At 36.1% G+C, this 17077-nt stretch overlaps 1 protein-coding gene across 4 annotated transcripts in view; it reads left to right on the top strand.

The window, feature by feature from the left end:
• The window catches only part of ADD3 (adducin 3), a 124263-nt gene that overhangs the window by 79102 nt on the left and 28084 nt on the right, over positions 1-17077 (top strand). Inside the window, exon 2 of one of the 4 annotated variants that reach the window (XM_065894210.1) lies at positions 3423-3470. The exons of the other annotated variants lie outside the window; for them this stretch is intronic. The gene's annotated coding sequence lies outside the window, so the exon portion shown is untranslated. The remainder of the gene's footprint in view (positions 1-3422; positions 3471-17077) is intronic. 4 annotated transcript variants of the gene reach the window in all.

Here is a 17077-nt window from a genome sequence, read left to right as displayed (position 1 = left end):
ACATGGCAAGAAATCTGATAAACAGAGTGAATGGCTTTTTAAATCCACTCTTGCTTAATGAAAAGACATTCCATCAGACTGGAATATTTTAAAATTTGATAACTGCTTTAAGTGTTTCAACTATGATAGAACCAGTAGAGCCCACTGCATCTAATTTGTGGTTGATGTTCATTGTGAATCTTCATGGAGTTTTACAAAGAAATTTCTGTTCAGAATCTGATGTGACAAGAACATTCATATCATCTTCATATTTTCTTGGAAACATTGTTCTTGATCTAACATGGTAATAGTTTGCAAAAGTCATACCATTGTGCAAGACATCTATGTTGCGTTGCCCTTACGTATATCAAATGGTATATCAAGTGTCATTCGGGAGTCTTCCCTGGTGGCGCAGTGGTTAAGAATCTGCCTGCCAATGCAGGGGACACAGGTTCGAGCCCTGGTCCGGTAGGATCCCACATGCTGCAGAGCAACTAAGCCCGTGCGCCACAACTACTGAGCCTGTGCTCTAGAGCCCGCAAGCCACAACTACTGAAGTCCGCCGGCTTAGAGCCTGTGCTCGGGAACAAGATAAGCCACTGCAGTGAGAAGCTCGTGCACCGCAACAAAGAGTAGCCCCCACTCACTGCAACTAGGGAAAGCCCGTGCACAGCAAAGAAGACTCAATGCAGCCAAAAATAAATAAATTTATTTTTTAATGTCATTTGGGTTGCTATTTTGATTTCTGTTATTCCCAAAGAGCTGACTTTGATTTTGCAAAGGTGTGCTATCTATCTACACTGCTGTGATGGTGAAATGCCTCCTAAAATAGGTATTATTAAGATGGAAATTCCATTGGAACAGTATGTATATTAGTTTTCTAGGGCTACCATAACAAAGTACCATAAAATGAGTGACTGAAGGCAACAGAAATTTATTCTCGTACAGTTCTTGAGTCCAGAAGTCCAAAATTAGGGTGTCAGCAGGGTTGGTTTCTTTTGGCTGCCCTGAGGAAAATCTGTTTTGTGTCTCTCTCCCAGCTTCTGGTAGTTGGTAGCAATCCTTGGTGTTCCTAGGCTTGTGGCTGCATCAGGTCAGTCTGTGCCTCTGTCCATCATCACATGGCTTTTTCCCTTGTGTGTCTCTGTATCCACATCTCTCTTACTTTTCTCTTATAAAGACACTAGTCATCAGATTTAGGGCCTACCATAATCCAATATGACCTCATCTTAATTTAATTACAAATTAAGACACTATTTTCTTCTTTATTTTTAAATTTATTTATTTATTTATTTATTTCTGGCTGCATTGGGTCTTCGTTGCTGCGCACAGGCTTTACTCTAGTTGTGGCGAGCAGGGGCTACTCTTCATTGCAGTGTGTGGGCTTCTCATTGCGGTGGCTTCTCTTGTTGCAGAGCACAGACCCCAGGCACGTGGGCTTCAGTAGTTGTGGCTCGTGGGCTCTAGAGTGCAGCCTCAGTAGTTGTGGCACATGGGTTTAGTTGCTCTGCGGCATGTGGGATCTTCCCCGACCAGGGCTCGAACCCATGTCCCCTGCATTGGCAGGCAGATTCTTAACCGCTGTGCCGCCAAGGAAGTCCCAAGGGCCTATTTTCAAATAAGGTCATATTCTGAGGTAATGATATGAATTTTAGGGGACACTATTCAACCCCAGTACAGGATGTAATATCAAACTTTAGATTTAAAGGATAATTCATTTGAAAAAGCTAGTTTCCCAAAAATAGTTTTTTTATTATAAAAACAGATTTTCAAGGTTGATAAACATCTCTTTGCATGGATTTCCACTTAAAACTGTTATCAGAGTTTTAAATGGTGGGTTATGACCAGTATTTTTGGAAATAATTTTCAAGTACTATTACCTATGTTTAATAAATTGCATTTTCATGACTCAGTATTAGACTCTCCATAGAAAGAAAACAGATGCGGTTGTGATGATCTTGAAATCCTCCTTACCAGCCAAATCTAGAGGTAGGAACTCCTTCAAATGACTTCTTTGCAGTAACGAGTTACCTACAGCTTTTGGATTGGCTTTTGCAGCTGTATTTTATAAGTTATAATCATGAAAGCCAGAAGTCTTTAGTTGGGATACCTGATAGTAGATCCAAATGAACTCTTGGAACGTACTCATACCTTGTGTTCTTTAAGATTTTTTTGTATATTTTCCTCCAATTTTTAACATAAGGAGCTTTGCCTCATATTTTTCGTGCCAGCCTCCCTACTGTCCCTCACTGGTCACAACAATCACGTTAGGAATGGACCATTAGAAGTACCATCCACTATAACAAATCAGTTTTCTAGACCAGCCTTTTGGGTGAATGTTTTGATTTGAAAACTCAAGTCATTTTTAATAATGAGCTTTTGTAGGATCATTTGCATTTCTTCAGAATGAGGAACTAGAATTTCTTGAGTTCAGAAATTTTGAAAAATAGGTATATGTAAGATTGGAATTTGAGGGAGTTAAGTTTTCTATATTACTTGTATTCTGATACTCACTTTGGAAAAAGTTTCCTGAGGTTTCAGAGTAGATATGCAGTAATAGGTAAGAGTGATTTTTCCTCAAACATTGCTCTCAAGAAAATGTCAAAAGCAATGGCTTTAAATTTTTCAAGCTCAGTGCTGCACATGTAATTTTTTTTTTAAAAAAAAGCTTTTTTCCAGGACTACTAAATAGTAAAGAGCCAACGATTTAAGGTATCTCCAGAAATTGAGAGCAATGAATCTTTCTTTAAAAATCGTAATCTCCACTAATTCCACTTGTTTAAACCTCTCATTTATCATGAGCTGTCAAGTTCTGGATAGTTTCCTGGATTTCAATTTAAAATTTTTCACTGATACCAGGGGACATAATAACAGAAACTAAATGTCTTGGAGGCATATCTGAGTAATCAATCCACTGGTCTCTGTCAACCTTCTCTTAGGGGGGGAAAAAAACAAAAAACCCCACCTTTTGGTTTTTTCCCAACCATTTCCAATACACTCCATGTTGAAGACAAATGATGACTAAGGGAATATATACAGAACGTTCATCATGTTTTGTAGAAAGGAGGGTAAAGGCACTGAGGCCATGTGTTTTTGGATTCTACAGGATACTTGAGAGATTGCCTCTCTCTCTGGTTGATTGTTTTACTCATCATTTTATAAGATATATATATATATATAAAATCAGTCTTTGCTTTTCCGAATGATTCACGTTGGGAACAATTTGAGCTAAGTCTAAAAAGTGATTGAGTTTAGGCTTCAAGAAAATACACTTCTTCTGAACTTCTTGTACATGTTTTCAAGTTTATAACTCTGTCCCTCGCATGGCCATTACAACTGGTAAATTTGACCTATTTATAATGAAAGTTTTTTCCAAGTTACCGGTGAACATTATTTCCATTCCTACCAATGTCTAAGCAAGTGACTGACTCTGTTCTCCCCAGCCCCTACTCTTCACGTACAGAAGTCCAGCTCTCTGTTCCTTGCAACAGGTAGTGTTGATCAATAAAATATTCTTCATCAACTACTGATACCTTAGTGAGAAAGAAGTTAGATTCATTTTCTGCCTTATCCAGCAGTGAATGCCTTTGGTCTTTGGATCACCCTGCTCAGTGTGACCTAGCAAGCACCTACTTAAACAACGTGTATTATGGTTATACTGAACTACTACTATGTTCCAATTATACTAGCACAGGATGTATTTTTCATGTTTGCTAAAGTAGTTTATGTTAATTAGCAGCATTGCTTTTATTCTTAAAACAGTTTGAGACCAAAATACTCTCATAGCTGTGCCCTCCAGTTGATACTTTTCTTATATCTGTTTTTTTAGTAAATGCTGAGCCAGCTATCAACTTCCATTAAAAGTACAAGACCCTTAGAAACATAAAGGGTTGCTGTTACTGTTACTAGTTTGTTTTATTATTGTTGGCATTTTTTCCTTGACTTTGTCAGATTTTTTTTTATTGAAGTATAGTTGATTTACAATATTATATTAATTTCAGGTGTAGAACATAGTGATTCCCTATTTTTACAGATTATACTCCATTAAAAGTTATTAGAAGATAATGGCTATAATTCCCTGTGCTGTACAATACATCCTTGTTGTTTATTTTATACATAGCAGTTTATATCTCTTAATCCCATTCCCCTAATTTGCTCCTCTCCTCTTCCCTCTCCCCTTTGGTAAGCACTAGTTTGTTTTCTATATCTGAGTATGTTTCTGTTTTGCATATACATTTGTATTTTTTTAGATTCCACATACAAGTGATATCACACAGTATTTGTCTTTCTCTGTCTGACTTATTTCACTAAGCATAATATTCTCTAGGTCTATCCACATTGCTGCGAATGGCAGAATTTCATTTTTTCTTATGGCTGAGTAATATTTCATTGTATATATATATATACACCACATCTTCTTTATTCATTTTTCTGTTGCTGGGCACTTGGGTTGCTTCCATATCATGGCTATTATAAATAGTGCTGCTATGAACATTGGGGTGCATGTGTCTTTTCAAGTTAGTGTTTTCATTTTTCTGGATATATACCTAGGAGTGGAATTGCTGGATCACATGGTATTCTACCTTTTTTTTTTTTTGGCTGCATTGGGTCTTCATTGCTGCACGCAGGCTTTCTCTAGTTGTGGCAAGCGGGGGCTACTCTTCGTTGCAGTGCGTGGGCTTCTCAATGCGGTGGATTCTCTTGTTGCGGAGTACGGCGCATGGGCTTCAGTAGTTGTGGCACATGGGCTCAGTAGTTGTGGCTCACCGGCTTTAGAGCACAGGCTCAGTAGTTGTGGCACCCGGGCCTAGTTGCTCCGTGGCATGAGGGATCCTCCCGGACCAGGGCTCAAACCCATGTCCCCTGCATTGGCAGGCAGACTCTCAACCACTGCATCAGCAGGGAAGCCCTGTTATTCCACTTTTAGTTTTTTGAGTTAAGTTGCATTTTTGACTCAGGCCCAGATTAATGGTATCTTTTGCTAATCAACTATAGATTCATTTTTTCCTAGACTTTTGTATTGAAGCTTAGAGTTTATAGTTTTATTTTAAAGATATACTCAACAGAAGTCATTTCAGAAGAGAAAAAAAAGTATTCAGAAATTTAAGGACCATTTGGATCAATTTTAGGATTCTGGCAATAGACCACAGAGAGTTAAATTTTCACATTTATACCAGTTTGGCAGCCATACAAGATTTTTTTATTTTACTACTTTGATAATATTTACCATTTCTGTTTTGGTGCTGAATATTGTGATCCTATAATATATTTTCAGGTGCCCCAGTAAAGAAAGACGGTAATTAAGTTTGTAATAGCTGTGTATACTTCTAGGAAATAACAGTCCTTTGAGCCGTTCCATCTTTTTTGGTCAACTCTTCCACACCTAATTAAGATCTATAACCATGAATAATTCCTTGTTTGGTGAAGAATATTTGGTAGTCCGAGGCAAATGATTAAATCTCAGTTTTTTTAATCTGTACAGTGGAATTATTGCCAACATAATCTTTTTCCGAGGGTTGATTTGTTTCATTATAAATAGTTAAAGGCCCTCAACTCTTTTCAAAATGATGCTAAATTAACTTTAGAGATAAAAATGTAAACTTGAACATAATTTACTGTTACCCAGGGCACAGTCAATGTCATTCTGATAACTTCTAATTAAGACATAGCAGTTATCTGCTAGATTAACAGTTACAACTTCCAACATACTGATCATTGCCCATGTGGTGGTGTTTTCAGATGGACTTGAACCAGTTTAAGGGCCCTTACCCTGCATGTATTTAGTTCCTCTTTGTTTGGAACTCAAAATTTTGTGGAATGTTCCATGATGTTTTATGATACTACTCATCTTTGCCTACTTCATTAAGCTTCTTGGTCTGCCCATGTCCTAATACTCCTTGTCCTTATGTATCTTATTTATCTGGTTTGCTAAGTACTGATAGAAAAGAAGGCCAATTATGAGGAGGCAATATCGTGTTGCATAAAGAGCTAGGAGAACTTAGATCACCCTGATGATGTTAGGTGTATGATATTGGGCATGTCTCTGTATGAAGACCTCTTTCATTAGTTATCTAATCCAGAAAACAAGAGATTTGGACTGGTTGTTCTCTTAATTTTTGCTTCAAAGCCTTCAAAGAATTTAAGTGAAAGGACAGATCCTTAATTTACTGGTAATGTGTTAGTAGATACTTCTTAATCTTTAAAAATCTAGTTACTTAAAGAAAGTGTATTCCTTAGGTATTTAAGTCATGCAAACCACCACTATACAACTACCTCATTTGTACATCTACTTTTCTGTGCATGCTAGACAGAAAGACAATCATAACATTAAGTCTATCTAGAAGCACTAGGATTTTTAGGCTTTCCTTATAGCCTATTCTTCTCAGTCAATACTATTTATAAATTACCTGCATAAATTGTGTGTGGTGGGCCTTGTTTTTTTCTTATATTTCATTTGAGGGTAAATTATGGCCATGGGGCAGTCTGTGAATGATATGGTAATACTAATAAATGTCATTATTATGATTTTATAGCAATATCTGATACTTGAGCTTTAGAAAAATTGTAGCTTTAGAAAAATTACTCAACACCTCTGATTATAGTTTCCTCTCATCAGTAAAACGTGTTCCTTGAATCTAGTCTGAAAAATTCCAAGAGACCTCTCATAGAATCAGTAGCCGTTATAGCAATGAGATCCTAGTGCTTTGTGGGATAATTAAATCTTCTTCTGTTTGGGCGCTTAGAAAGTGCCATCTGTATTACTCATTGCCACTCAATGCCTGTTTTTCTTTTTTCATTTTTCTTGACTTTTATCTACTTCTGTTCAATTTTCCATATCTATCAATTTCTATGTCAGCTGTATATAAAATTTTGGCTAGCAGTTGAAAGTAGTTCATGTATTTTGCAGTTTAAAATGAATAAAATTTCAGTGGTCTATCTGATGTGGCTTGTCATCGTTTATGCAGAGTGCAAGTTGTTTTCTAGAACTTTAAATACCTTCACAATTTTATAGTAACTTTCATCAAGAAAAACTAAATAAACTAGCATTTGTTGTTGTTGTTTTTAACCAAATATGCTGCTTTGAAGTCTCGGCATATCTTTGATTATTGTTTCAAATATCAAACAATGGGCCTGGTACTTGAAAGTACAGCCATCTTTTTGCTTATGTTCTAGAGAAAGCTGTTAAAACTACCAAGAATTTCAAGTTTGGAAAGACTTTTTATAAGTAATAACTTTTCATAGGATTGTTTTTACCATTCCCAGTCTAGAAGTAACACAAACAAGGTTGTTTTGGAAAGAGTTGTGATATAGTAAAATAATTCAATTCAGCCGCTGCTGTGGAGTATTCTGCTGTTGTGGGGACTACAAACATAAGCAAAGAGGTCTTGACAATTGAGCTAGAAGTAGATATGAGTCAAGAAAAATGAAGGAAAAAAAAAAAAAAACCTGACGTCGGGTAGTACAGATGGTACTTTCTAAGTGCCCAGATGGAGGAAAATCTAGTTATCCCACAAAGCACTAGGATCTTATTGCTATAATCTGCCATAAATATTTTTAAAAAAAGAATCATTTCTTATTCCCTTCCATCTCTCTAGCACATGTTCATTCCCCCATCTCTCTCTCTTTCTTTCACACACACACACACACACACACACGTACACGCACATGCACGCACACATTCTTCTTTTCCTTTCTATTTCCCATCTGACCATGACTTAGAGTTCCTAGGGCAGTGTTCTTCAAACTGTAGATTATAACAGCTTATTAATAGATCATAAATCAATTTGATGAGCATTTTTTTAAAAAAGGAAGAGATTAAAATAGAAAATACCAGAATATACTACATAGTAAGGGAAAGTATCATGTCCTGAATTTGTTTCAGTTATACATCTCATGTATTTGTATGTGATTACAATATAAAAGGTATTTCTTACTGTGGATTACCATTTTTAAAAAGTTCAAAAGCCATCATTCTAAAGTGTTTTATCTAATTTTGTCTTGAACCTAATGTTCTTTAAACATGCATATTTTATAGTTACTGCATAAATATTTGGATAATGTTTTTAAAGCTAGAATTTTGTTTATGCTTAGTATCTTGTTTCTAATCTGCATGGCCAGAGGAAAACCCATAGTATTAACAAGTTTTATAACATTATTTTTTTAAAGAATCTGTCTTCTGCATCATTTTCAATTTAGAGAACATTGTTGAAAGACTAATTTTTTTCCCCTGCTGTAGTTCATACTGGTTTGCACTGGTGTTTATATTGTTCTGAAGTAGTAGAAAGCATGACTCTGTATATGTGGTATTAAAAAATAGGGTTGGTTAATTTTAAAGAGAAGGAGTCCTGGAACTGAGTTGTTCCAAATATCACCTGGAAGCAGGAATATTTATGCTTAGAATTAGTTGTTCAGGGTTAAGAGGAACTAGAATCTACCACTTACTTCCCTTAAAACATCCTTCCTTAGGGGGCAGTAGTGAAGATGCCTGACTCCCTTCTAAGCCATGGTAATTCTGGTACTTTTTCTTCTGGGGCCTGAGTAAAACCTTTTCAACCCCTCAGTGCCACCGAATAGCTGGAATTGGCATTTGAAAAGAAACTACTAGTTACCCCTGCCTGGGTCTGAGTTGTGATTAAGTCCATGAGCTTTAGAGATCAACAGACTAGATTTAAATCCCTGGTCCACCACTTGCTAGCTCTTGGACCTGAAACAAGTTACTTCTCAGTGACTTTATTTCCTCATCAGTAAAATGGAGATAATAATACCTACCTCATAGAATTATGTGGAGCAAATGAGCTAATGCATTTAAATTCCAGCCGCTAGCACATAGCAAGAGCTCAGCACTGACAGTTGTTTCTAAATGCTGTGATGACCCATCTCTAAAGTAAGGAATTTCTAGTTATTGTTGGGAAATCTCTAGCTGTTATGAATATCAAGCTATATCAAGGTTCCTTATCTGCCTCATTATGGGACTAGATCAGGGGATACCAGTAGGACCATAGGATGTTAGAACTAGGAAAATCTAAAGGGTCTTTTGAGATAGCCCTTTTATTTTACAGTTAATCTCGGGAACTTTATGATGTAATTGCTTACTTACTTCTTCGTATTCCTCACTAGACTGCAAACCTCAGGAAGAACCTTGTCTTATTTGCCATTTTTATCTCCACATAGTAGGACCTTGGCACGTAGTAGATGCTCAGACACTTATTGATTGAATGTGCTATGGCTACTCTAAAGTCACACAGTACTTGGTGGACGTGCAGAGACTTGAGTCCTGGTCTTTTTGTCCTCAGTCCAGTACTCTGCACCATTCTGCTTTCTTCTTGACAGGATTAGATACAAGGAAATTTTTAGAATATAATTAGAAGTTTTTTAGTCTGATAATCAGCTAAGGCTCCTAGAACATTTTAACTATTTTCAACTAAGTGAAAATTTCTGATAGAAAACAATCATATTTAAATTGATCTGACCACAGCAAGATTTTTTAAAGTTCCTTTACAAAGCCAACAGATGAGTTAATGTTTCCCCTTGCTGTGTGCCCTGGCTTATAAAGCCTAGTACTGAAATCTGAACAGTATCCGTTAAATGCTTTTTTACAGTATTTTATTTTTTCTCCCGGGGGCTTCATATTCTAATTGTCCTTAACTTGAGTAAACTGCTATGTAAGCAGATGTTAAGTTCCAGAGTTGCTCTAGACTAATCATCATGAGAAGTATTTTGCAGTGACCAGTTGACACTAATAGAATATGCATTTTTATTCAGATGCAATTTAGTTGTATTGACGGAACTGCTTTTAAAATACATTCTGGTACAAAAGATATGTAAAAATAACTACAGTATAAGCTTTATTCTGCTCTATAGTTGATCACATTCTTATGGAATGGCCTTTTTTAAAATTAAACTTTTAAAGTTTGAGATTATTGTAGATTTGCATGCAATTATAAGAATTAATACAGAGAGATCCTGTACCCTTCAGCCACTTTCCCCCAATGGTAACATCTTGTAAAACCATAGTGTAATGTCACAGTCAGGATACTGACATTGTGGTAATCCACTGGTCTTATTCACATTTTCCCAGTTTTGCTTGTAAGTCACTTGTATGGATGTATGTTTGTGTGTTAGTTCTGTGCAATTCTATCACATGTGTATGTTCATGTATCCACTACCATAGTCAAGACATAGAAGAATTCCATCACCACAAGGATAGCCATACCTCCTTTTATAACCATACCTGCCTCCCTCCTTCCCTCCCTCCCTCCCTCCAGAGCATACTCCTTCCCAACCCCTGGGAACCACTAATCTATCCCCCACTTCTATAATTTTGTCACTTGAAGAATATTATATAAATGGAATCATGCTGTACATGATCTTTTGGTATTGGCTTTTTTACTCAGTGTAATTCACTGGAGATTTATTCAGGCTGTTGTGTATCAGTAATTCATTCCATTTTATTATATTTATAATGTTCCATAGGATGGGTATACCACAGTTTGTTTCATCGTTCACCTGTTGAAGGACATCTAGATTATTTCCAGTGTTTGACTGTTACAAATGTCCATAGTAGCTTTATTTGTGTACAGATTGTGTGAACATATGTTTTCTTTTTTCTGGATTAAATGACCAGGAGAGCAATTGTTGGGTCATTTCATAGTTGCATATTTCGTTTTATAAAATGCCAAACTATTTACTGGAGTTGCTGTACCATTTTACATTCCCAGTAGCAAGGTATGAGGGATCCAGTTTCTCTGCATCCTCTCCAGCGTCTGAGATTATCATTATTTTTTGTTTGTTTTAGCCATCCTGGGACCTGTGTAGTAGTATCTCGTGATTTTAATTTGTGTTTCCCTAATGACTAATGATGTTAAACATCTTTTCATATGCTTTTCTACCATGTATCCTTTTCAGTGAAATGGCTGTTCATGTCTTTTGCCCATTTTCTAATTGAATTGTTTGGGTTTTTTTTACTGTTGAGTTTTCAGAGTTTGTTATATATTATACATACTAGTCCTTTGTCAGATGTACGCTTTGCAAATGTTTTCTCATGGTCTGTGGCTTGTCTTTTCATCCTCTTAACAGGGTCTTTTGCAGATAAACATTTAAATTTTAGGGGAAGTTCAATTTATCAGTTTTCCTTTTATGGACCATGTTTTGGTGTCAAATCTATAAACACTGCCTGGGACTTAATCCTGAAGATTTTCTTTTTTTTTCTGGAAGCTTTATAGTTTCTATTTTGAGTTAATTTGATCTAGTTTGAGTTAATTTTTTTATCATGGTAAAATACATATAACGTAAAATTTACCATTTTGAAGTGTATGATTCAGTGGCCTTAAGTACATTCACAATGCTGTACAGCCATCACCACTATCTAGATCCAGAACTTTTTCATCATCTCAGACAGAAACCCAGTACCCATTAAGCAGTCATTCCCCCATTTCTGCCCCACCCCGCACAACCCAGTCCCTGGCAACCATCAGTCTGCTTTCTGTACCATGGATTTGCCTGTTCTGGATATTTCATATAAATGAAATCGTATAATATGTGTGGCCTTTTGTGTCTGGCTTCTTTCACTTAGCTAACGTTTTTGAGGTTCATTCATGTTGTAGATGTATCTGTGCTTCACTTCTTTTATGGATATATATTCCGTTATGTGGCAACACCATATTTATTGTTTATCCGTTCATCAGTTGATGGACACTTGGGTTGTTTCCACCTTTTGGCTCTTGTGAATAGTGCAGCTATGAACATTTCACGTACAAGTTTTTGTTTGAATACCTGTCTTCAGTTCTTTTGGGTTAATATTTAGAAGTGAGTTAATTTTTTAATAAGGTATAAGACTTAGGTTGAGGTTCTGTTTCTCTTTTTTTCTTTACCTATGGATGTACACTTTCTTCACCATTTTTTTTTGAGAAGGCTCTCTTGCAAGGGCCATTTTAAAGAATATTGTAAAGCTTTTGGAGAATCACTAGAATTTCTGTATGTATACAGTAATTTTGAAGAAAAGCAAAAGAATTTGAAATGGAGCATTGTAAAGATAGTTTGGTGGGTTTTACTGGGGTTTTCTTTATATGATATTTGTGAAAGTTTAAGCTTGGATGTTTCTATTACAGACAAAGCAATTGTATTTTCTATGTATTGAGGTGATGAGGGAAAGAGAAAACAAGTGAGCCACGAATAGTTTTATCCCATAGATGACAGGAAGCCATTTAAGGTTATAAGAAAGACAGACATAATCAGATCAAATTAAAAGATGGAATTTAAGAACGACAACTCTTGGTAGGACGGAATAAGGGCTCTGGTCAGGCAAGACTGACACAAATGTGTAGAAAGGTTTTCACACCTGGTTTAAGTGAACTCACATGCATTTTCTGTGGCATTTCTGACTTAGAAGCTTGAAAAACAACTTGAGAAAAATCAGCCTCAGACTAATAAAGCTGGCACTATTTTACATATACTGCTTATGACTTGTTAGTTTTTGTTGAATTTTTTTAAGCTCAAGGACCTAAAATCTTACTCCTGAAACTAGCTTGAGGAGAAAACTTCTATTTAAAGAAGTCTACTTAGCTGCTATCTTTAGGGGCCTATTAATATTGTTATTTTCCTTAGACTACTTTATTCCCCTGCTCCCAGAAAAGAATATTTTAACATTAGTGGGTGAAATAGGCTTGATTTCCTAGTCTTAGTAAAACCACTGAACTTTATTACAAAGTACTATGAAAAAACTTCTGGGTCAACTTTTTTTTTTTTTTTTTTTTTGCTGTGCGCGGACCTCTCACTGTTGTGGCCTCTCCCGTTGTGGAGCACAGGCTCCGGACGCACAAGCCCAGCGGCCATGGCTCACGGGCCCAGCCGCTCCGCGGCATGTGGGATCCTTCTGGACCGGGGCACGAACCTGTGTCCCCTGCATCGGCAGGCGGACTCTCAACCACTGCGCCACCAGGGAAGCCCTGGGTCAACTTTCTAGTGAAGGAGAATAGAGTGTATGCATTAATAAGTAGTGATTACTAGAGTAATCATTAAGTGTAAAGTTTTCACTTTGACAACCCAATTTTTCACTTGATATTGTACAAAATTCTGAGAAATGGTAGGAAATTACTACTTGGCTTGCATTATCAGTCTGTTAGTAAGTTTGCATTGCCTTCTAAGCAAGTGTGAAATTCACCTGTTTCTTTAAAACTCATATAACTTTTTATTATAACAATAATGTATTTAAATGCTTTAAGTTACCTGTAGGACTGATTTTTAACCAAATCTTTAAGCAATTGCTTCTGTAAGATGTGCTGTTTAACCCGTTGCTAACTTTATTCCCTGGCACATTGCTGTTTCCCTGGACCTGTACCTTCCTTAGTGTAAGAAAATGTTATGTTCTCTAGGAAGCTTCCCCTTATGATGGGTAGAGTCCTTTTCACTGGGTTATAGAAACCTCTGAACTACTCTAGGAGCTCCCAGAAGGATTTGATTCAACATTCCGGCCATACCTTTAGTACAAAGCCTGGCACATAGTAGATGCCCAATAAATATTTTGGAAGGAAGGAAGGAGGACCTCTGACATATATTTATATACAGCACGTTAGTTAACTGTGGCCCATTTATCATTATTTCAGACTAATTTAGGAGTTCTCTCTAAGCATAGAAACCACTTATTTTTATATTGTATAAGCAAATTTATTAGGTCGAGTAAAAAGTCTTTTCCTTTTGGTATGCTAATCTTCCAGAATGGTATTTGGTGATATGTGTCTTATGGGTAACTATATAATTGAGATATAATTGACATAACATTGTATATGTTTAAGGTATACAATGTGATGATTTGATACATGTATAGTGAAATACCATAATAAGGTTAGTTAGCACAGCCTTACATCACATACTTATTTTGTTGTTGTTATGGTGAGAACATTAAAGTTCTACTTTCATAACAGCTTTCAAATATATAATACAGTATTGTTACTATAGTCATCCTGCTGTACCTTAGGTCCCTGGAACTTATAACTGAAAGTTTGTACCCTTTGACCTACATCTCCCCATTACCCCCACCCCTCAGCCCTTGGCAACCACCGTTCTACTCTGTTTCTATAAGTCTGATGTTTTTAAATTCTACATATAAGTGATATCATATGGTATTTCTCTTTGTTTTATATGACTTACTTGACTTAGCATAATGCCATCAAGGTCCATCCATGTTGTTGCAAGTGGCAGAATCGCCTTCTTTTTTATGGCTGAGTAATATTTCATTGTGTGTGTGTATCACATTTTCTTTACCCATCTGTCTGTGGATGGACACTTAGGTTTGCATGTCTTGGTTGTTGTAAATAATGCTTAAAGCTTCCCTTATTTTTTTTCTGAATTCTGTTTATTTCAGATAATCTTGTGGATCCTAAGTTTTTTCTAGGCTTGAAATAACACTTCGGTCTATAGTATTTGATATGTAAAATTGCAAATAATCAGTTGTTGCTTATGATTGGCTTAAAAATCTGTGTAAAGCTCTTAGTGTTGAGTATCTAGGTATAGAAGAGCACCAAAATGGCAAACTAGTGTTCTTATTCTTTATTTCTATATCCTTCTTATAAATTCCCAATTCTTATTCCAAGTACATAAAACTTTGAAACTTCTTGTATTAAAAAGCCATGCTAAATAATGAGCTTTTTTAAAAAAAAATTTATTGAAGTATAGTTGATTTACAATGTTGTATTAATTTCTATTGTACAGCAAAGTGATTCAGTTATACATATATATACATTCTTTCTCATATTCTTTTCCATTATGGTTTATCACAGGACATTGAATACAGTTCCCTGTGCTATACAGTAGGACCTTGTTGTTTATCCATTTTATATATAATAGTTTGCATCTGCTAATCCCAAATTCCTGATCCATCCCTCCCCCACCCCTCTCCCCCTTGGCAACCACAAGTCTGCTCAATAATGAGCTTTTGAAGTTTTAAAAAGGTCTGAGTGTTTTGAGTCATTTCTAATCCTATTTCCCCTTTTTGGTGTCATTTCCTCAATTTTGACAGATTCTGTAAACTCTGAATTGTTTAATATTTAGGACAGAATGTCGACTAAAAGTCTCAAAATTTTGTAGCCCTCTTATGTTTTATGATATGTTTCATTGTAAGTGGACTAGGAGACAGAAATTGTGACTTTGAATATTGCCTGTGACACAAGCCGTGTGATTTTTGGCGGGATGTTTAACCCCCTGAACCTCCAGATTATTAACCTCTATCTCATTGTGTAGTTGCAAAGGTAAAATAAGATAGAAAGGTGTAAGAGCATGGTATAAACCACATAAAGTGTTACACGTATATAATATGTTCTTTTATTATTAAAATGGGTGGTTATATATATTTTCCTCTTTACCTTACTCATCTAAAAATGCATTCATCAAGAGTTCTTTAAACTCTAAGCTTTTACTTATCAATGTTTCTATTATCGGTTTCTTAAACCAGTGCAGAGACAACAAAATGAATCTACTACAACAGTTCCTTGCTTTTTGCTGTGTTTTAATAAAATTAGTTTATGAGCATCAGCAAATTCAGTTAGACATAAGCTTATTATCTAACTCTGTTCCTCCATTAGGCTAAACAGAGCTTTTTGCGGCTGAGGAATAGGTTAAAATCCAACTGAAGGCAATATTTGTGGAATTTCTTTTTTAAAAATGACTTATTCATAGCCAGTGACCTAGTGTGGTAAACTAAACAGAATTGATTTCTTTATTAATTGATGTCCCATTTATTGAGTACCCACTTAGTCTGTACTTGGCCAGAGCAGCATGACATTTACTAATATACGTGAGTTTGTTTGTTTGCTTTTTAAAAAACTTTCATTCTCCTTGAAATTTTTATCTGCTAGCAGTAAACTATTTTAAGGAGTTCAAATGACCTATTATAAAAAGCTTCTAAGAAAACTACGTTCCAAAGATTGATTAGACCTTTAGACTGCTGATAACCCAGCTGGATATGAAAAAAAGCCTCTTACAGTTGGTGCTCTGTGCACCACATTTTTGGTTAATAGCAAGATGATGATAAATACCATAGGCTAGGGTTTCCTTGGTGGTGCAGTGGTTAAGAATCCACTTGCCAATGCAGGAGACACGGGTTCGAGCCTTGGTCCAGGAAGATCCCACATGCCGCTGAGCAACTAAGCCCGTGCACCGCAACTACTGAGCCTGTGCTCTAGAGCCTTTGAGCCACAGCTACTGAAACCCCTGCACCTAGAGCCCGTGCACCACAACGAAGAGTAGCCCCCGCTTGCCACAACTAGAGAAAGCCCCGTGCACAGCAACAAAGACCCAAGGCAGCCATAAATACATACATACATACATACATAAAATACCATAGGCTAGTGCCAGTCTAATAACAGTGTAGCAAAACCTAATTTTTGGAAGAATATAATATGTCCAGGATCATTCCTTAATAGTGGATGTTATACAAAAAGAAGAAAAAATGGCCATTTATCCTGTGGAGAACACATATAATGATCAGATATTCATTCTTTAGTTGAGTGTTTTCTCCCAAGTTTTAAATTAATGAATTAAGATGTGGAAGACTCAGTTATAGAAAAGTTCATTTTTCACATTTCCTTCACTGATAAGTTGCTTTCTAGTCATAAAATCAGAATTTCATTAAAGCCATATGATATAAAGTGTTTTTAACCATATTTCATGAATTTTTGGGGTAGTACACTAAAATAATTTAGGTAGCTTTTAGAATGTTCTGCATGAGATTGTTGTTGGCAAGTAAAAGAAAACAGTTTTAACATTGTTTTGCAAAAATTATTTAACAGAATAAGTTTACATTTCCAGGACCAGAATTAATGCAAGAATGTTTAATGTCTTGCAATGAGTTTGCTTGGGCTGAGTCAAGGCAGCTTTAGAAATGAATTCTATCAGAGAAGACTATTATTAGAGACAAATATAGTAACCTCACTGGTTGTTATTGTGTTTAAAAGATGAGATCAGGTATCTCTGGTCTTTATCAGGGATTTAGATCCCTAAGAAAAAAGGTGGCCCTTGCCTTTTCCCTTCTGGATCTACCTAGAAACTATTCTGCTGAGAAGGAATCCAAGGCTGTGAAGAATCTTCAGAGTTTCAGGTCCACAGA

The sequence above is a fragment of the Phocoena phocoena genome, chromosome 16 (assembly GCF_963924675.1).
Source record: "Phocoena phocoena chromosome 16, mPhoPho1.1, whole genome shotgun sequence".
In the NCBI taxonomy this organism is placed as follows: Eukaryota; Metazoa; Chordata; class Mammalia; order Artiodactyla; family Phocoenidae; genus Phocoena; species Phocoena phocoena.
This window is presented reverse-complemented; position numbering and strand designations above follow the sequence as displayed.